At 37.6% G+C, this 23,284-nt stretch overlaps 1 protein-coding gene across 4 annotated transcripts in view; it reads right to left on the minus strand.

Annotated features, from left to right (window-relative positions):
* The window catches only part of LOC150101270 (uncharacterized), a 141,261-nt gene that overhangs the window by 117,025 nt on the left and 952 nt on the right, over window positions 1-23,284 (minus strand). The window contains exon 1 of one of the 4 annotated variants that reach the window (XM_090400194.1): window positions 6,309-6,434. The exons of the other annotated variants lie outside the window; for them this stretch is intronic. The gene's annotated coding sequence lies outside the window, so the exon portion shown is untranslated. Of the gene's footprint in view, window positions 1-6,308; window positions 6,435-23,284 lie in introns of those variants that run through there. 4 annotated transcript variants of the gene reach the window in all.

Raw genomic sequence — 23,284 nt, forward strand, 5'->3', positions numbered from 1 at the left:
GACAATCACAAACATTTATGCCCACGGCGGGATTCGAACCCGCAGCCTTTTAGCTGGAGAGCGAATATGCTAACCACTCGGCCAACCAGGCTGACAAAATAATTAATGCCAGCAGCACCCAGGGTTCGCAGGTGATCACCCTCCCAAGAGCTAACTGTTCTCAGGTGTGCATAACGTCAGTGTTCAGACGAGAACTGGTGCTTTCAAACTGATCTGTCCGCTAACTAAAAAAAATTCACATTTGACGTCCGTATGGTCACTGCCGTACCTCACATGGTTTTGGCAATGATATCTTCTGCTAGAGTAAGTGGTAGGGTCTCAGATTCCCTTTCCACATTCCCTTTATTAGCTTTAAAACTTTCTTACATGTTCTTCTTTTCAACATAAAATTCAATTTTATCCTGCTCAAGACTAAATGGTGATCACTTGCAATTTCAAATCCTCTGTACACTCTAGTGTCCTGCACCAGGGAGAATACATCACTATCCACAATAACATAGTCAATGAGACTTTTCTTATTCCTTGTCTCTTCTCTCCATGTGAATTTGTGCACATTTTTATGTTGGAACATTGTGTTAGTAATAGCCAGTCCATGTCCCGAGCAGATCTCCAATAGGTATTTGCCATTATTATTAGCTTTGCTCTTTTCCCAAAATATGTTTGTGTCTGATAATCATTTTCTGCTACGGTATTTAGATCCCCAACGAGGACCAAGTTTTCCTTTTTCATTGTGTCATTTACTTTCTCTAAAGCCTCAAAAAATTCCTCCACTTCTACCTTAGTAGAACCTTCTGTGGGACCATAGGCACAAATAAGTCTTATTATGCAGTTCCCCATTCTGATATTTACCCACATCAAACTATATTTAGTTTGTTCTACATTTATGATAGTTCACAATATGTATACACAAAAATAAAATTTATTAAAACTCCAATATATCTCATCTAATGTCAGATGGACATCTCCATGTAAAAAAGCCATATAAAAAATTAAGTCCATTACACCAAGAATCAAACACAGGTATTTTCCAATAGAAAGGAACAAAATGAACAAACGTTTTTGGGGAAATTTTGGTATTGAGTTATTTTAGCATTCATTCAGGTGAGGTTTTCTCGTCTTTAATTTTTTTCTTTTTCATGTCGATTCATACAAGAGAGTTCAAGAGACCTATTAGCACATCAGTGCCATGTGTGGGGTGCAGATGAGGACTGAGATAGAAGTTCATTGATGTGTTTTTTTGAAGAGCTGCAGGTTGCATGTTTGGGAATACTTCATAAAGAAGGCTTTTTCAGACGGATTAAAAGAAGAGGAGAAGGAGGTTTGGTGTTTGTAGCTGCTGCCTTTGTATTAACAGGTGTCACAGAAAGTTGAGGAATGATAGTTGCCAATTCACTGGGGCAGTGACCATGGAAGTACTTGTAGAATAGACAGTGCTGAAATTCACTTCACCTTCTGTGAGACAGAGGCTGAAGTGAATCTGTAAGAGATCAATGAATCAAACTGCTCTTCTATGGACAGTGTCAAGAGTTTTAAGGGAAGTCTTAGGTGGACCACACCAAACATGTAAGCAGTATTCTAAGCATGGGCAGATTTGTATGCAGTTAGAAGTTAGTTGGGTATAAAATAGCCTCTTGAACAAAAGTGAATGCCTAGTTTTGGATGCTGAGGAGGCTACTGATGTAATGTGCTTATGCCAAGAGAGGAAGACCGGAGGTAAACATTAGTCCAAGCTGAGAGATCTAATATTGTCTAGTGATTTAAATATTACAGAGGGTAAGCTGAGATCCCTTTTGTGAGAGAAAAGGTAAGACTGTGTTTTGGTGGCATTGAACATGACAAGGTTATCCATGCCCCATTGAAGAATAGTATGAAGATCAATGTTTAAGACAGTAGTTGTGGATAATCTTGCAGCCAGGGATATCAGAGTACTGCATGGTTTGTCAAATGAGTACGATGAGTGGAGAGTACTAGCATCTGCAGAGTTGTAGATAGGATTATTGGTGATTGTGAGTAGATCACTTAAAAAGAACAGTAAGAGAGTAAGTGATCAGATAAAGCCTTGAGGCATTCCAGCATTGATGGTGAGGCTCAAAGACAGGGAGTCAACTACCATGACTTGCAGATAACAACCAGAGGGAAAAAACTGGCTACCCAATTACAGAGGGTCGCAGGGAGACCAAAGGATGGCAATTTGTTAAGCTGGCTATGATAACACACATGGTCGAAAGCTTTGGAAATAGCACAAATTTCTCAGAATCTTTCCATGGTATGTGTCCAATGGTGGGTGATGTAAGCTATGAGCTCAGCTATGGATCTTGAATGGCAGGATCCATAATGATGGTAGCTGACTAGTGTGCCTCTAAGTATGAGAGGAGTTGGCTATTGATGGCTCCATTATTTGAGAGGACTGAGGTGATCACAATTGGTCTGTAGTTTGACAGCAGTTTGTCTATCACCCTCTATTAGGAATAGGATGGATATGAGATTGCTTCTATGCATTGGATTAACTATCAGCTTTATGCAATACATTGTGTAGAGACAATGCAGGATGGACGTTAACTCAGGAGAACAATTAGAAACAGGTCATCAGGACCAGAAGACTTTTTAATATCTAAGTTATTTAATAGTTTTCCGATTTCTTTTTATCAAAAAACTAAAGCAGGTATATGATGCTCATATGCTGGTATTGCAGGAGGTGATTTCCTTTGGTCGTCTATGCAGGAGTTTGAGGAAAAGAGTGAAGCTATCAGGATGTGAGAGAGAGAGAGGTGGAAGTGCAGGAGAGCAAAAGTTCAATTTCAATGGACCAGAAGGCACAGCTTCCATTAAGACAGAAGCAAGTTTTTTGTTGTTGGCCTTTATGAAATCAGATTTGGATCTGCTGATGACCCAATTTGCATAGGTTATGTGCTTTGGTATAGGCAGAGTATGAAGCTGGAGTTCTTGAAGCAAGCCACATGCAATAAGCTAAATGTTTTCTTCAACTGATTTGATATACTTTTGACTGAACCAGGGCTTGTAAAGTGGATGAGGATTATGGGTTGAATTGGGGATGCAGGTCTTCATGCCAGTGAAAATAATTTCTGTAACATGTTCGCAGATATGTTACAGCCTCTAGGTGTAGTCAGATGAGCGGAAACAATAGTTAGACCAAGGAAAAAAGGAGTAGAAATTCCAGAGGTCATCACAATTAGCTCCTTTGTAGTGCCACAGGATGCAAAGCTGGGAGCTGTGTTGGAGGAGGGGCATTCTGTGAGAGAAGAGACCTAACATTATGGCCCAAGTTGCTGAGAGGAGAGGTGACCTCAACAGTGCATCTGGAAGAACTGGTAAAAAATAGACCCAGAGTATTTGGAGGGTCAAACAGGTTATCAGAAATTTGAGTTGGTAGATGTACAATTGGTGTTAGGTCATCGCTTGTAGCAAAGACTTCTGCTTCTTTTCAAGCTTGGTCGGTGGTATTGGAATAAGGGAGCTACTTGGAATTGTGGACATTGAGGTCATCCAGGAAGATAACCTCACTATTTGGATAGCTGGATTGAAGATTGTCGACTTTTGTGGAAAGGAATGTAAAAAGATCTGAATGGTCATCAGGGATTGGAGACTGGTAAATGCAACAATTGAACATTACTAAATGGGGCAAGGAAACCTTGGGCCACAGAAGGTCAAAAGCAGGAGATTCTGATTTAGCCATTCTATGGCAGGCTATGTCAGATTTTACAAAAGGCACATGTGTCACCCTTCTGGCAAAAAGAATTGTAAAGTGTATTGTTTGGGCATTGGATGTGGATAGTAATAGACGAAGCTGCAATCTGGGTTTCTATCAGGAATAAGATGTCTGGTCTGAAAGACTGCAAGCGGTGGTGGTGAACATTATTTATTATTATTACGGGCAACTCCAGGGAGTCATTAGACTCATCGAGGGAGGCCCCAAATCATATTCATCACAACTATTCGACATTCATACAGTATCTATCATACCTCGCCTTAAATTCATTCACTGTCACAGCATCCACCACAGACTCTGGCAGCCCATTCCACTCATTCACCACTCTAAAAGTAAGGAACCCAGCTCTAACACCTTTACTAACCACACTTTTGCCCAGTTTCCATGGATGTCCCCTAGTCCTCCCACAACTAGCCCTGTTCTCAAAAATATCTTCTGAATTAATTTTATAGAAACCCTTCAGTAATTTGAATGTCTCAATCATATCTCCCCTCCTCCGCCTATTAACCAATTTTTGCAACCCACAAACCCACAAATCCTGTTCTCATAAGGTTCATTCCACAGACCTGCTATCATCTTGGTCACTCGCCTCTGGATCCTCTCAACCTCCTCCCTATCAAGAAGAAACCTAGGTGACCAAATCTGGGCACAGTAGTCGAGATGGGTCTTATCAAGGCTCGATACAGAGGAACAATAACCTGCTTGTCAACGTATTCTTCAGCAACCAAGTAATTTGATGAGCTGATTTGGCCACGTTTGCAATGTGCCCCCTAAACTTCAACTCCTTATCCACCAACACTCCTAAATCTCGTGCCTCATCAATTTCCTGGAGTACAGTTCCACCAATGTAGTAAACTGCTGCTAATTTTTCACCCCAAAATGTATAACCTTACATTTTGCCACATTAAATTGACATCCATTCTCCTTAGCCCAGACCTCCAATCTATCCAAATCATTTTGCAAAATTTTGACATCATCTGCATTCACTATTGCCCTACCCAACTTTGTATCATCCGCAAACAAATGAACTGTTCCTCTCAGATCCTTTCCTATATCATTAATGTACAAATTAAACAGCAGTGGTCCAAGAACAGATTCTTATGGCACACCACTAGTCACAGGCCATCTTGTGGACTCTACTCCTGAATAAACCACTCTCCGATATCTCTACGTCAACCACCTTCCTATCCATCTCACCAACCTTATATCCATCCCCATATGCTGCAATTTACTGATTAGAATTCCATGTGGTATCCTGTCAAAGGCCTTAGCAAGGTCCTGTAGAATCACTGTAAACCCACCAAATGACTATCCATCCCTCATCCTGCTTAATTTCAAATTAGTTTATCACATAGTACTCAATCAAATGCTTTAGCAAAATCCAGATAAATCACAATATAAGCATCTCTGTCCAATACACTCATCACCCTATTATAAAACATAAGTTACTAAAACATGACATCCCTAAGGGGACGCCGTCACTGTGTTATAATACGTGAGCAAGTTACTGAGGCATGACCTACCCTTCACAAAACCATGCTGTCCCCGATACAGTATCCCATTTTCATCTATCCAATCTTGTATTTTCCTCTTGACTATTTTCTCCAAGACCTTGCCTCTACTTCATCACAATTCCCGTATAAGCTGTTGGTTCTTCCATTCCTGCAATGTCACCACCTGGATGATATACTCTTGCAAAGTGCTCACTCAGTAATTCCACTATATCGACTGATTCGGTTACCTCCCTACCCTCAGCATATGTTTGTGTTAATGCCACAGATGTTAGTAAAGTAGATGTGAAAGTGAGATTTTAATGAGGAGATTCTAGCTTGATTTGTATGAGACTGGTTTATGAAGGAGATTCATTTTTGTTTCAATGTTACTGTCATTGTGTGTAGGTGCCTTCCTAAAGTGTATCATGATTAGCCAGAAGAATAAAGTGGGAATACGCATTGAGAGAAGACAGATTCTCGGACATAACTTAGATATACAGAGAGAAATCAGTCTCCATGCCATGACATAGCCTCAACAATACCCCCCCCCCCCAAATATCACTACTCGAATTCTCTCTCTAGGCACGAACTGGCAGAGTAAGTAGCAGTAGGATTATGCGGCAGATGACTGGGAAGTCTCCTGACTCATTAATGACAGGTTCAGGCCTGTATACTAACTGGCAGCTGGCCTGAGGCACCATCATTTGAACTGATGTATCCTTGAAATGGAGGAGGGTCGCAAGTATGTTTGTCAAGGCCTTGAAGGGTATCACTCACAATGCACTAAGAAGAGGGGGAGAGAGAACAGAAACCTAAATACCTGCTCTGGAGACCAAGCATTGCATTTGTCACTTCAGACCTCTAATAAGCCGGACAATGAAGAACATCTACCACCTAGTGATCAAAAAGAGATATGTATTTTGAAACTGAAGCAGATTATCAGGAATTTGAGTAGATAGACATACAATTTGTATCAGGTCATTACTTATAGCAAAGACTTCTGCTTCTTTCAGCTATTTTCTAGTAAATTCCATTTTTTTTTTATTTACAATTATTTATTAATGGCTATTATTATCATTGCATAACACCTTCAAGCGCTCATCCTGGGATGGCACACTACACTTCCTCTCCATCTCCACTATCGTCAATCTACACAATGCTATCTAACACAAACAAACAGCATTTTTTCTCTGTAAAGGTTGTTTCTTCTCTTGGAAGATCTGCATGTAAAATTATAACTTTATTAATAAGGAATATCATATATCAATATTAATAAAATTAATAAATATATATAAAGAAAAGTGAGAAGTGAAGATTATAAGTGTCATGCCATGCCAGAGGTGAATTGAAAAGGAGGGCATCAATAGTAAACAAATCACACAGAAAAAATGAAGTGGGGTTTGTGGATCTATGACTTCAATTTGACGGAAAGAAGGATTTAATAATGCTAGCAGTCTGCACTTAAATGGTTTTGGTGTCAGGTATATAGAAAGAGCTTTCTTCACTGAGAATGCTGAAGAACCAAGTCAGGAAAACTTAAGCAATTAGGGTGAATGCAAGTCAATATGTGTGTGTGAAGGCATCTATGAGGTGAGAAAGTATGAGAATGACCAGAAATTGCAGAATCTAGTCTGTCAAGAAACAGTATCAAATAAGGTAGACAATTCAGGAAGTAAAGGTGGATACATGGATTTAATCAATGCTACAGTTTCTATATACTAATGCTAGGGGTATCATTAACAAGAGGGAGAAGATTTTTGCATTGGTTAGTGCAGCTTTGCCAAAAGTTATAGGCATTAGTGAAACTTGGCTAACAGCAGATGATGCAGTTACAGGGATAAAAAGTGAAGGTTTTAGTATTTTCAGCAGGAAGGATAGGATGGTGGGGGCGGGTACTGGTGATGATAGCAGATGAACTGCAGGAAAAAAAGAAAGCAGACAGGTGGAGAGGGAGCTGTTTTTTGGTAGCAATCTGGTGTGAGATTAAAGCCAATAAGACAAAATATATGGTTGGTTGCTGCTATAGGCCAGGGAGTTTCCAGGGATGATTAGGAAGACAGGCATCAGCAAATTAATCAATGAGTGTAGATCGATCAGTCATTATGGTGGACTTCGATTACGAAGATGTACACTGGAAGGAAAAAAGATCATCTGACAGTAAAGAAATGGAATTTATAAACTTACTGATAGATTATTACTTCAGGTAGTATGTGATGAAGGGAATTTGGGATAGAAGAGTACTGGATCTGGTTAATGGATCAGAAGAGCTTTCCATAACCAAGGTGGTCATGCTGCCTCCAAATTGGGGAGGGTGACCATATACAAGGCCGTATTCATGGACGTGCGAACTGTGCGGTGGCACAGGGCCCCGCAAAGCACAAAAAATTGAAAAAAGAAAATTAATTAATTTTTTTAATTATTATATAAATTAATATTGTAATTATTATATAGAAAAATATATGTATATAATTTTACAACCAACTATTGTTGTTATAGTAAGCGAAATAAGATCGTAGCGCTAGAGTGGTAGTATTTGAAACTACACTAAGATATATAACAATATCATACAACATAGTGTTAAATAGGGAAAAGTGCATTTTAAAACAGGTGTTTTTAATAATTTTAAGGAGTTTTTGATTTTAGTTTATGATTTTATGAACAAGTAAGTATATACACATACTGTCATTGCAATTTTTTTTAGGTGACATTACTTGCAAAACATCTTAAAAAATATATTTTGTAAACTGGTTTTAGGTTATCCGACATCAGAATTTTTCATCAATAGTAGTTTTCAATCTATATTAGATTTATTTATTTTCTAATATTATCTATTTTAGATATATTTTATTTATCAGGTAAGTAAATTTGTTTTAATTTATTAACTTATTTTATAATTAAATCTATCGTATTTAATTCTAGAGTATGACTAGTCGTGAGAGAGATTATTATGGAAGAGAATACCAAAGTGGGCATGAAAAACAAAAGCGAAAACAAGAAAAAGAAGCGGCTGAGGAACGTCAAAGAAATTCACTGTTTAAATTTATGAAGTTGAACTCATATATTTGTTCAGATATATCAGTTGATAACGGGAGTTCTGAAATAACTACAAACAGTTCTTTGGTTTCAACATTAATTAATAATGAGAGTTCTGAAATACTCAAAGGAAGCGGAGAACATGACACGTTTGGTCAAACAATAAATATTGAAGATCCTAAACCTGAGACACCAGAGGAAGGTGAACTATTTACTGTTGATGATCCAGCAACAAGGCCCAAAATTTTGAACAACGCAACACTAACACAAATTGCACAATGTGGTCCACCGTCTCCTATGACTGAAAATGATTTGCCAACAGATGACAAGAGGTATTTTTCCACAGCTCACTATGTTAGGACAATTGCAAATGGAGAGAAGCAAAACAGAAGATGGCTTGTAGATTCAAACTCTTCCAACTCTATTTTTTGTTTTTGTTGCAAATTATTTTCTTCTGGTAATAATTTTTTATCTAATAATGGCTTTTCTGACTGGCAACATGTAAGTGAAAGATTAAAGTCGCACGAATGAAATCCAGTGCACATGAAATGCATGTATTCATGGACACAAATGGAATGTAATTTAAAAAATCACAATACAATTGATCAGGCAAATCAAAATGTCATCAAATTTGAAGCAGAACGGTTAAGAAATGTTTTAAGACGAATAGTAGCAGCAATTCTTTATTTATCCGAACATAATTTAGCTTTTAGAGGTAATTTTGATACTTTGTACACAGCCCATAATGATAATTTTTTTAGAATCATAGAATTAATTGCAGAATTTGATCCACTTTTAAAAGATCGTTTAATGCGATGTTCGGGAAAAAAAATTATAGGTAAGAAACAAAATTCGTATCTATCACCCATTCTGCAAAATGAATTAATTGTTGATATGGGAATCAAAATTCAACAAAATATTGTAAATATGATACAACAGGCAAAGTACTATTCAATAATTCTCTATTGTACTCCTGATGTTAGTCATCAGGAGCAAATTTCAGTAATTTTTAGAGTTTTACATATATTTGAATACATATATTTTACATATATTCGTGAACACTTTTTGACATTTTTAACAACTAATGACACTACTGGTCAAGGTATATCTGAAAATATAAAATCACTTTTGAATAAATTAAATCTTAAATTGTCAGATTGTAGAGGGCAAGGGTATGATAATGGAGTGAATATGAAAGGAGTATATAAGGGAGTGCGTGCTTACATTTTAAATGAAAACAAAAAGGCATTTTATACTCCTTGCGCCTGTCATAATTTAAATTTGAATTTAGGGGATGTTGCAAAATCATCAATTATAGCAATAAATTTTTTTACTGTTATACAAAAAATATATACATTATTTGCTGCCTCAACTGCACGTTGGGACATATTAAAGAAATTTCTTAAACAATTAACTCCAAAACCGTTATGTGATACAAGATGGGAATGTAGAATAGAATCAGAGCTGTACAATTTCAAATTCCAGAATTTTTAAATGCACTAAAAGAATTATTTAAAACTGCATCAGATAATACTATCAAAGTAGAAGAGGTTTCAATATATGAACAAACAGATTCATTTGAGTTTATACTAAGCCTTGTAATTTGGTACAAGCTTTTGTCAAAAGTTAATTTAGTAAGTAAAGTATTACAAAATGCAAAAATTCCCATAGATGTAGCAACTAAGCATATTAAAGAGCTAGTGTAGTACTTTGAAGAGCAGAGAATATCAGGATTTGATAGCTGTTTTGAGATTGCTAAAGAACTGTCAAATCTATTAGAAATAGAAATTAAATTTAAAGAAAGTTGAGCACATCAAAGAAAAATATTTTTTGATTATGATATGCCTGATGAATCACACAGAGGTGATAACAAAAGATAATTTTAGGATAAATTTCTTTTTTTGTTAATTTTAGATACCGCTTTACAATCTATTAAAAAAAGATTTGAATTGTATGAAATTCACCAAATATTATTTGGATTTCTTTATATGAAATTAATAAGAAAAATGACAGAAAATGAATTAGAATTTTGCTGCAAAGAGCTGTATCAAAAATTAAATACAGATATTGATGAATCTGAATTTTGCAATGAATTAATGATTTTTTAAAAATATTGTTCCAGAAGATGCACCCATCAATATTTTAAAATTCATAATTGCAAATAATTTGTCGGATATTTATCCAAATATTACTACGACATTTAAAATATTATTGACTAGTCCAGTTACGGTAGCATCAGCAGAAATATCATTTTCCAAATTAAAATTAATAAAAACCTATTTGCGATCTTCTATGTCTCAAGAACGTTTGTCGTCCCTGGCAATAATATCTATAGAGTATGAAATTGCAAAAAATTTGAATTTTGATAGCGTTATAAATGATTTTATTGATAAGTGCATTAGGTTAAATAAAATTTAATATATTAAGTTTTCTTTTAAATCTTATAAGTTGTTATACATATATTTCATTCTTTATAGTAAAAATTGATATTTTTACCATAGTTTTATATTATTATTTATATTATTAAATAAATCATTGTTCTGGAAAATTTATATGATAATGTGTACTTACATAATAAAATAATATCATGTACATACAAACATTTATTTTTTAACTAATTTTTTCCCTTTACTTAAATTGATGCTAAAGAGCATACTTGTTTATTTATGTGCATAAATATTTGATTTAATTAATTAACAAGATATTCTTCCATTTAAAATATCCATAAATGTTATTAACTTTTCGCTTTTCCATTTCGCACAGAGCTCCACAAAATGTAGAAACGGCCCTGCCCATATGGTCTTAAACAGGAATACTGTAAAGAATGAAGAATATTCTATGAAGTATATGTGGACATGCAAGGTGATTATGACAAGTTTAGGAGGAAGCTTGAAGATATGCCAGGGTATAAAATCCGCAAGGGAAGAATGTCACTAGTAGATGGGAATGGGCATCTAGAGAAAGCAAAATTAAATTGTATACATATGGTAAGGAGGATTAATCAAATAAAAGTTAGATAGATGAGTAATATCATTAAGCTTGAGCTGTAGAAAAAGAAAATGCTGTGGAGGGTATATAAGGAGAAAGGTGACGAGCAAGCTGATGAACAATACAAGCAAATGAGAAGACCAATATGGTAAGAAAAGCAAAATCAGATTATGAGAAGAAACTAGCCAAACGAATCCAATCCCAAAGAGTTCCTTCACAACATGGCAAGTAAGGGAAGAATGACTATGGAAGGATAACTTAAATGAATGCTGATGGTGATGAGGTGACAAGCAGACAAATAGTTGAGTTACTCAGTGACCACTTTGCATGGGTATATCATTCAAGTGAGGTTACTTCTGTGATATATGTGATAGATACTGGTGTGAGAACAGAGGTTGATGAATTAGAGGTACTTTATATATGCACAATCTCAATGCAAATACAGCTGTGGGATTGGATGGGATTTGGGCTCCCAATGTCTATGCCTAATATTATTATTATTATTCAGGCCCCCATGGAGCCAAAAGACTCATCGTGGGAGGTCCTTCCTAAGAACATAGTCTCTGTCAAGGCTCATCGAGGGGAGGTCCCACCCAAGAAACACAAAGTCTATCATACCACTCTTTAAACTAACTGACCGTTCTCACTCCTGCCACTCCATAAGGCAATGCATTCCACGGTTCAACCACCCTCCACACAAAGAAACCACTCCTTACCCTCTTGCTCACAGTTTCCTTTTGTAACGTCCAGAGATGGCCACCTGTCATCACTCCTTCCCGCTGTTCAACCAAGCGAAAGAACTCCCCAGTGTCAACCCTGTAACCACCTCTCAACAGTTTAAAAGTCTCAATCATATCACCTCTCCTTCTATCCACCAAACTCTGCAGTCCACATTCCCTCAGCCGATCCTCATAACTATCCTTGTACAGTCCTGAAACCATCTTTGTATCCTTTCCACTGTTAATTTATCCCCTTCAAATCCTGGGAACCAAATCTAAGAACAATAGTCCAAGTGTGGTCTGATCAGAGACTTATACAACGGAATGATAACCTTCTTATCTCTGCAGGTCAGTGTCCTTCTCATAATTGCAGCAATCCGCTGTCTTACCTTTACCACCTTTGCAATATGTCCCCTAAACTTCAGGTTTCTATCAATCATCAACCCCAGATCTCGTCTCCCCTACTTCCTCCAGTATAACTCCTCCCATAGAGTATGCAGCATCCCATCGATGTTTCCCAAACCTCAAGACCTTACATTTTGCTGCATTAAACTGACACCCCCATTCATTTGCCCATCTATCTAGCTTATTTAAATCCTCTTGCAGGGCTACCACATCTGCACTATTACTAATAATCCTTCCCAGCTTCGCATCATCCACAAACAACTGAATATCCCCTTGCTCCACTGGCAATGTCATTGATATAAAGGTCAAACAATATAGGTCCTAGTACTGAGCCCTGTGGGACCCCACTTGTAACCCTCTGCCTCCTTGAAACTGCTCCACCATACACAACTCTCTGATACCTATCAGACAGCCAATCCTGAATCCAGTTGACCAATCTGACATCAGACCCATGTGCTGCAACTTAAATATCAGCTTATCATGTGGCACCCTGTCAAATGCCTTCGCTAAGTCTAAGAAAATTGCAGTATATGCCTTTCCCTCATCTAATGTTCTTTTAACTTTATTATAAAAGGCTAGCATATTGCTAAAACAAGAGCGCCCTTTCACAAATCCATGTTGACTGTCACAGATAACATTACCCTCATCTGTTCAATGCTGTATACAGTCCCTCACTATTTTCTCCAAGATCTTAACAACTACTGATGACACACAGACTGGCCTATAATTAGACACTTCCAGTCTCTTACCACCCTTATGCAATGGCACTATCTTACCTTCCTTCCATTCCCTGGGCACCTTTGCCAAAGCCAGACTTTCATTGAAAAGCCAGGTTAAAGGCACTGTCAGTTCCCTAGCACATTCTCTCAAAACTCGCGGTGAAATACCATCCAGTCCCAAAGCTTTACTGACATCCAGAGTACTCAGTATCTGAAACACGCTCTCCTCCTGCACCTCTAAACCTCGAACCTGCTCTATCCCTCTAGTATTAAAATTGACTCCTCCAGGATAAAATACTCCAATAAAGTGTTCATTGAACAATTCCACTATGTCCTCTGCATCACTCACTCTATTCCCATTTTTATTCCACAATATCATTCTTCCACAGTCATTTCTCCTCCTACTGGCCACATAGCTAAAAAATTCCCTAGGATTTTCTTTGTATCTTAGGGCCAATCTCCTCTCATATTCCAGTTTCGCTTTCCTTACCACACTAGTCACTCTTCTGGCCTCATCTGGCCAAATAGAGATCATCTCTATGGTATTCTACCATAGAGATGATCTCTGTTTCTAACAATTATTTTTTTATTTCGAGTGTACCTATATTTTATTATGTGCACAAGGGTTCACTCCAATTGGTGCAATGATCTTAACTCTTTCTTTCAGAATCTAATTAATCACTGACTCAAGACCAAATACAAAATAAACACATTTAATAAAACTAAAACAATATATATACACTTCAAACAATATTACATAACTATAACTACAAATTAATTGGATCCAAGGACTTTTAAAAATAAACTTGCACTAAGACCAGACTAAACACTTTGTTTGCACAATGACAAAATGTTCGTAGTCAGTTTCTCTCTCTGTGAAGGCCCTTCTCCGAAGACATATGACTTTATTCTTCATTTTCACAGGATCCTTGTTTTATCACTCATGTAGCACATATTAAATCTTCCTGACTAAATTCTCTCTCTTTTTAGTAGAAATAATAGTTAGATCTAATCAGAGTTTTCTCGAACATTCCTTTAGAACGTAAATAGCAAATTCTTCTTTTATTCACTAATGCTTAATGACAGTCTTAACTCTTCCAGTAAAAAAACTTGCAGTTCTACGATTCCCTTTTCGGAATCCACTATTAATCTTTCAATTATATTCAAATGTATATAAATTTTCAATTATATAAAAATGCTTTGAGAGAGAACAAAGAGCATGTCAAAATGAATGTCAGGAGACTGCTCGGAAAGATAAAGGAGAATAGTGTGACAGGAGGGGTGGTCAGTATGTTGCCTAGGTATGATTGTGGTGAAATGAGGCGGAGAGCAAGGATTATGAATGATATTCTAGCTGAAATGTGTGAGGAGATGGGAGTACAGTTTGTTAATGTGTGGAATGAGTTTGAGGGACGAAGTGAGCTGTATGGGAGCGATGGACTGCATTTGAGTGGTTATGGTGTGAGTCGCTTGGAGAGACTGCTGCTGGAAGGTAGAGAAGTGAATAGAGAGAATGAATCAGATCGAGAGGGGAGTGATGTGGAAGAGCAGGAGAGTAAGACAGGAGAGATTGAAGGAGTGGAAATGAATGTGGAAGTGAGTGGTATGAGTATAGAAAATGAGAGAATGGGTGTGCAAGAGGAGCAGGGAAACGGCGAGGCTCAGGGTGGACAGGGATACACAGCGTGAGAAAGGTGGATGCTCCAAGAGGAGGTGAGAGAATGTGTAGGCAGGAAAGTAATGGGATGATCAGGGATCAAAAGGAAACAGATGGAATTGCAAAGGGTTCTAAAATGAAGAAGCAGAAAGGGAAATGGCCCCAGTCCAGCATAGAGAGATCACATCGAGTGAGTGGTATCAGTGGAACTAGCTGTAGATCCAGAAATGAGTTGTTGTGTTTGTATACCAATGCTAGAAGTATAAGAAACAAGGTGGATGAAATGGTTGCACTAATTGCATCTGTGCACCCAGAGATTGTCGGAATAAGTGAGACATGGTTAGATGAGGATGACATCCTGACAGGAATAGAGATGGAAAGGTATGATGTGTTTCGTGAGGATAGAAGGGGTAAAAAGGGAGGGGGAGTGCTATTGATGATAGAGAAAGAGTTATGTCCATACAAGGTACAGATGCAAGAGGGAAATGGGACCAGTGGTTTTGAGGCAGTATGGTGTGAGATAGAGGTGAATAGAATCAAATACTTGGTGGGATGTTGTTATAGACCTGGTAATGTGGATGGTGGTGATAGTGAAATGTATAGTCAAATAAGCCAAGCAAATAAGAAAAGGGTGATCATTATGGGTGATTTTAATTATGGCAATATAGACTGGAATGAAGAGATAGCAACTGGAAGTAAAGAAAATGAGTTTCTTGAGTTTTTGAGGGATAACTACCTCAGACAGTATGTAACAGAGGGCACAAGAGGATTAAGGGTCTTGGATTTGGTCATCTCATCGGAGGATGTAATTATCAATGAGGTATCAAATCATCCACCAATTGGTGAAAGTGACCATGAGGTGATTACTTGGGTGGTTGCCAGCAGTGCAAGGACCCCTGTGAAAAAAGGGTATATGTGGAACTACAAGGGGGGTGATTATGAAGAGCTCAGGAGACAGCTTGCAGGTGTAGCATGGAATGAGGAGTTAGCTGGAAAAGAGATCAATGCAGCTTCGGGGATTTTCAAAAAATATTTAGTGGATGCAATGTCTAAATGTATACCACGGGTGAGAAGGTTAAATAAGTTAGGTGTGAGATGGATGAATAAAGAGATTAAGCATGCAATACAGAGAAAAAGGGCATTGTGGAGGCAGCATAAGAGAAGTGGAAGTAACCAATTTCATGAGTTCTACAAAGACCAGGCAAGGAGAGTGACTTGGTTGGTGAGAGTAGCTAAAGAGAGGTATGAACAGCAGTTAGCTAATGAAGCTAAAAAGAATCCTAGGGAGTTCTTTCGATATGTAGCCAGCAAAAGAAAGAATGATTATGGAAGGATGACATTGATTGGAGGAAATGGTATAAAGACAGCTGTTGCAGAATGTGTGGTCGAGATACTTAATGAGCAGTTCATAAAGATCTTTCTATCTTGTGAATGTGACTTCATGGAGAGATTAAGAGCAGTTGATGATGGGGAGGAGAGACTGACTGTAAGTGAGCAAGAGGTGTTTGGGGAGTTGAGTAAACTAGATGTAAATAAGGCTGTTGGACTTGATAATATATCACCGCGTATTCTGAAGGAATGTGCCAGAGTGTTGACACCTGCCTTGACATATTTTTTTAATACGAGTCTTGCACTTGGTCAAGTCCCTAAAGAGTGGAAGGAGGGCAAGATTGTGCCACTTCATAAAGGAGGTGATCGAACTCAAGCATCAAACTATAGGCCTATCTGTGTGTCAGGTGTTGTGGTTAAGTTGTTGGAGAAGCTTGTGAGAACTAGGATCCAGAGTTGGGTTGACAACAATGGTATAATCTTTGATGGACAGCATGGATTTGCTAAAGGGAGGTCGTGTTTTAGTAATCTACTTACTTATTACAATAAAGTGACTGCTTCCTTGGACAGAGGAGAAGGATACACAGTAATATACTTGGATTTTGCAAAAGCTTTTGATAGAGTACCTCATGATAAGTTGACAGTCAAACTAGAGCAGATGGGGTTGGATATTAGATTAGTGCATTGGATTGGAGACTGGCTATCTGATAGGTATCAACAAGTTGTGTATGGGGGTGCAATATCCAGGAAAAGGAAAGTCACTAGTGGAGTGCCTCAGGGATCTGTTTTAGGGCCATTACTATTTAACTTGTATATTAATGATATTGGCGAAGATTTGGATGGAGATATTCAGTTGTTTGCAGATGATGCAAAGTGGGGACAAACCATAAAGAGTAGTGAAGATGTTGTGGCCTTGCAAGAAGACTTGAATAAATTGAGTGATTGGGCAAGCAAATGGGGATGCGAGTTCAATGTTGCAAAATGTAAGGTTTTAAAATTTGGAAAACAAAGATGGGATGCAGAATTTATGCTTGGTGAGAATATATTGTTGGAAGTAGAGGAAATAAGAGATCTGGGAGTGATAGTGGATAAGGATCTAAAATTTAGGGGACACATCGCCAAAATTGTGAAGACAACACAAAGACTTCTGGGAATGATGAGGAAGACACTGACGTGTAGAAGTAGGGAGATTCTTGTTCCATTGTATAAGGCTTTGATTAGGCCACACATGGACTATTGTGCCTAGATTTGGTCACCTGGTTTTCAGAAGGATGAAGAGATGTTGGAAAGGGTGCAAAGGCGACTGACTAAGGTAGTTTCTGACCTCTGGAATGTCGAGTATGAGGAAAGATTGAAAAGATGTAATTTGCAGAGTCTAGTGGAGAGAAAGAAGAGGGGAGATATGATAGAGACCTCCAAGTTGGTGAGGGGTTGTTATAGGATCAATGGTGGAGAAGTTCTACATAGAATAGTGGGAGATCAGGGGAGAACCAGAGGTCATACCTGGAAACTGTATAAAGTGGGTGTGAGTAGGGGAGTGAGAGGCAGGTTTTTTTCGTGCAGAGTTGTGAATGATTGGAATGCCTTGCCTGAGAGTGTGGTGTCTGCAAGGAGTTTGAATGTGTTTAAGACCCGGTATGATGAGATGTGTGTGAGATAAAAGGACCTCCTAGATGAGTCTTTGACTCATCTAGGAGGTCTTGTTTTAATAATAATAATAATAATTAGTGTTTCCTCCAATATTCCGTTTAAAACGCATATAGCAATATTTCCCTTTTATTCATTAATACTTATTCCACTTTGAAACTTAATAGTTCCGCGATTCCTTCTTCGGAATATACTATTAATTTTCTTCCGACTGTCACTTAAAAAACTTAAGTTCCTTCCGAACCTAAATGTCTGCCGGCCTGTGTTCTAAATTCCTTCCGAACGCTCTCTTGTTTAGAGGCGTTACTCAGATACCGAACGCTTTCCTTGTCAGCTGTCAATCACACATCAAACCTCTCGGCGAGCATGCGCAATCCGTGGCAAGCGAGAAACTAAGTACTGTATAATGACTGACACATTCTTTCCGTTAGCCACAGGAGAATGTCCTCATAAAACACAAAACTTAATATTTCAAACCATAATAAATTTGTTTAAAGTAACACAACTATTCAAATCCGGTAAGTAAATTAAATGTTTTACTGCTTTACATATCACTTTTAACAAAACAATTTCCATAACGGGCACATCGCAAGTGCCGATAATGAAAACAAATGTTATGAAAACATTTGTGTTTTCATAACATTATGAAAACAAAACTAATAAACATATTAACATAAACAATACGTAAAAATATTCAGAATTTTAATTATGATTATTTTTATAAAGTAATCTAAAGGGAAATATGCAGTTGTTTGCTGACGATGCAAAATTAGGTTCAGTAATAGTTAATCAGGATGATTTATATAAGTTGTCAGTATGGGCACATGATAATGGAAGTCAGTTTAATGGGGAGAAATATAAAGTTGCACATTTTAGGAAAAAAATGTTCATAAGTTGGGAACCACATTGATGACTCCAGGAAATAGAAGGAAATTAGGGATTTGGGAGTGTTAATAATAGTGAGTTGAAGTTTTGAGGGGATACTGCTAGGGTTGCCAATTTAGCTCATAAGATTACTTGGTTAATGAAGAACACATTAACTAGTGACAAGGAAGGTGTATCTTATAAGCCTTATTATATCCACATCTGTATTACTATGCTCAGATCTGGTTCACCTGGGTTTCTTGGGGATGATGAAGCAGTAAAGAGTATCCAGAGGTAAGTGAACAAGATGGTGAGGGGGTTTGGGTTAAATCGTTATGGCACTAAGAAAGGTTTAAAAACTAATTTTAATATTATTATTAAGAGAGACTTCCAGGGAGTCAGAGACTCATCAAGGGAGGCCACATACTACACACACACACCAGCTATCATACTTATTCTTGAATTCATTCACACTGCTTGCACTCGCAACATCCAAAGGCAATCCATTCCAATCACGCACACCTTTTGAGAGAAAAATCTAGCCCTCACACCCTCTTGGTCGTCTTCATTCTCAGCTTCCAAGGATGCCCTCTCATTCTTTCCCCAAACTTCAGAAGTTTGTAAGTCTCGATCGGATCACCCCTCTTTCTCCTGTTTGCTAGTGTCTGAAGTCTACAAATTCTCAATCTGTTTTCATAATCAGTATTCTACAATCCTGATATTATTTTTAACAGTCTCCTTTGTACTTATTACTAAATAGTTTAGGGAAATAACAACGTAGACTAGGATATACATTAAAATAATTTTTTAATACAAATCCAATATTTCGGCAACGTCACGTTGCCATTTTCAACAGGAACTTGTGAGAAAGACACGTGCACGCAGGCACAGCAAACAGTAAATGAGGACGAAGCAGGAAGCTATTCTCTCTCCTAAAGTCCTATTGGTGCCCCCTAGCGGGCAATGTTGGTATTCTTGGGCGATTGGGCTGAGGTCTTCTGATGTAAGTTTCCCAAATTTGAGGCAGTCTCAAGCAGCCAAATTTGTTGAGGTTTGGATTGTTTCTTAGGGCTAAGGCTGATTCCATGAAAAGCCTTTCATACTTGTATTTACTACGGTGAATGAGCGTGGCTTTCTTCCACTGTATTCTATGGTGGGCATCCAGAGCATGGTCTGCAAGACCAGAGTGGCTGTATTGGTGGAACCGGATGTAGTCCTTGCGTTCTGTAATTCTGATATTGGCAGTCCTGCCTGTTTGGCCAAAGTAGGATAGCTTACATATACATTAAAATAACTTTTTAATACAAATCCAATATTTCGGCAACGTCACATTGCCATTTGTACTCTATTCAATATATCAGAATTACAACGATAACCAGGAGACCAAACCTGTGCAATAGTCCAAGTGAGGTCTTATCAAGGCCTTGTAAAGAGGCAAAATAACATCCTTATCTTTACATGTGAACATTCGTTTCAGCATTGCAATTATCTTTTGAGTTGTATTTGCAATCTTTGCCACATGACCCCTAAACTTTAACTTCCTATCTATTAACACTCCAAGATCCCTAGCCTTCTCCGTTTCTTCTAGCCTAATCCCACCAATATAATATGACATTGAATATCTAATCATGCCGAAGTGAATGACTTTACATTTACTCATGTTGTGCTGACACCCATTTTTCCATGCCCATTCCAGCCTACTCAAATCTTCTGCAAGTTCTGCATATCAGCAGCCTTACTGATTACCCTACCTATCTTTGCATCATCAGCAAATAGCTGTATGTCACTGGTCAATCCTTTCCAATATCATTAATGCTTCCAATATTTTGTCTCAGTCACTGAGACATCATCAAGGATTACAAATAACTCTTGTGACACACACAAAGACAACACAATACTAAATGAAACATATGAGTGACTCTAAAGTCCTATCTAGGTGGTGTGGCCTCTATGGGCATTTGTAGGTGGTCCTAGGATGTAAAGCGAGACCTCTGACAATCAGTATTTCCCAAATTTTAGGAAGATTTATATGCATCCATATTTATTTAAATTTGGTTGATTTCTGAGTGCCACTGCAGATTCTAAAAAAGTCTTTCTTTTTTAAATTTACTATGGTGGTTTTCTTCCAGGAGATCCTGTGGGTTGTATCCAATACATTGTCTGCAAGGCCAGATTGACCATAATTATGATTGCAATGTATGATTTGTGTTCTTCTAAACAGACAGTCGCTGATCTACCTGCCTGTCCAAAGTAAGCCAACTTGCAGAAACAGGGTACTTTATATATTCCAGGCACTGAGATAGGAGGGAGCTGATCTTTGGTGGAATGGATAAGGGTAGGTTTTAAGCCCCTCCTCTGTTTCCAGTGGGGGATTTAAAAGCTGTATAGAGGATGTCTTTTTTTTTTTAAAAGACCTGACTATTTTTTCTGATGTGCCATGGATGTAGGGGATAGTGATGGCATTTCTGAAATCCTTCTGAAGAGATGGCCAGGGAATGGGGGAGGAACTAATTATTTTTTTAATTCTGTAATCACTGTAGCCATTGGAAAGGTGTTGTGTATATATAAACTGGATTCTTGGATGTGCACTATTGAAATGACTGAGGAAGGAGTCTAGTGTGTCTGGGCCATGAGGCCAAATAGGGAACACATCTATATATCTTAGTCAGATAAAAGGTCTGAGTCTTTGCCCGTTTTTCAAAATTTCCCCCATAAAAATTGGCAGGGGGGGTAGGAGGGGAGGAACCCATAACAGCTCCCTCTATCTGTTGATACTTTTTGCTCTTTTAAAATAACCAGAATTGATGTCAAAGGAAAAAGAGATCTAAGATATCAGAAGGAAAAACGTTTTTTAAGAGTATTAATGTGTCATTTAAAGGAATATTGGCAAACAATGAGGTGATGACAAAGCTTACCTATATATATATATATATATATATATATATACAGGGTGTTCGGGATAAATTTGACAGTTTCGTAAGGAAAAAGAAAATCTTCTTTGTATCTATTAAATTTAATGAATTGACAAAAAAACATTACAGGCAGAGTTAATTACAATACTATCAACAAGATTTACTCAAAATAACCACCATTAGCATCGATCACAGCTTCAATTCTGCTTCGGAACCTCGAACAAGCTGATGCTACAGTCTCCCTGGGAAGGGCCGCAAAAACTGTTTTAATTTTATCCATTAACTGGGCTTTTGTATTACTGGAAGTGCGATTGGTGTCTTTTTCAACTGCGCCCCATACAAAATAATCCATGGGGTTAAGGTCTGGGGAGTTTGGAGGCCAAACATTTGGACTGGTGAAGTCGTAGAAATTTTCAGACAACCATTTTTGACTTTTCCCAGAGGTGTGGCAAGGGGCCGAATCCTGCTGCCATACATACGGCCTACCATTGGCTACCCTTGTTATCCAGGGCTTGACTACAGTTAGCAACTCCACGAACAAAGCCCGAATTCCAATGCCAGGGTTCTTCAACACCTGTTCCTGCAGATTTGCGAGGAATTCTGCTGTACGAACGCAATCAGATCGTCTGCTAGGGATCTTTCTTCTTGCTACATCCTCGTAGTCACCATTGCAAGTCTCTAGTTCATGCCCGATTGTTTTTACTGTATTCAGGGAGCATTGGGCAGCAGTCGTAATATCCTTATTTTGATGGCGGGCACGAATCATCATGATACAAGTTATTCTCTTCCATGATTCAGGTGGGTTCCAGCTATCCATCCTTTCTGACATCTTGTATATGAATGAAGAAGGGTCCAAACTTTTAAATGAAGAGAAGTGTGTGTTAATACATGTAACTTACGGAAAAATATAATTAATTATAAATATGTCAAATTTATCCCGAACACCCTGTATATATATATATATAGGTAAGCTTTAAAAAAATCTAACTTTAAATATATATATATATATTTAAAGTTAGATTTTCACTCAAGGTTTAAAATGGGTAAAGTTTATATAGTTTTTTATATAAGTGGGGGGGGGGATAAGAATAAGAGAATTAACCTGCTGTTGACAACTTGTAGCATGGAACATCAGTGGTTTCTATTATAGATCTAAGGGGAAAATCAGGTTTGTGATTTTAGGTAAACCATATATCCAGGGAGAAGAAGGATGAGAAAAAGGGTTTGAGTTTTTTTTGTAACGTCTGGCAGCCAGGTAGATAGTTTTTTAAGTAAATTTTATAATTTATTAACTTGTATTTTTGTGGGATAGTGATCTAGTGGGATGTAGGTAGTGCAATCTCAGAAAATAATAGCCATTTCTCGATTATATTCTGTGGCATTAAAGACAACTATGGCAATACTCTTATCTGCTCTCGTGATGACAATACTTTTATCTTTCCATAAATTTCGGAGAGCAGCAAGTTGACCAGAGGTTTAATGGAATATTTATGGATATGATTTTTAGTTTAACACAGGTATCAATCCGGTGTCCTCACATCGTTTCAGAAAGCCAGCCAATTTAAAAATTAGTTTTTAATCATTTCTTAGTGCTGTAAATATTCCATTAAACCTCCAATATTATGACCTCCCAGCACTTAAGCCTTAACACACGGAATGTTTGCTATAAGGATTGATTGAGGGTTGCGGATTGCAGAAATTAGTTGACATGCAAAAAAAAGGAGGGATATGATAGAAACATTTAAGTTACTTAAAGAGTTTTATAGGATTAATACAGAGAGGAAGTGTTTC

Source organism: Typopeltis vanoorti, chromosome 11, assembly GCF_054136105.1.
Source record: "Typopeltis vanoorti isolate ZY-2024b chromosome 11, IOZ_Tvanoo_1.0, whole genome shotgun sequence".
NCBI lineage: Eukaryota > Metazoa > Arthropoda > Arachnida > Uropygi > Thelyphonidae > Typopeltis > Typopeltis vanoorti.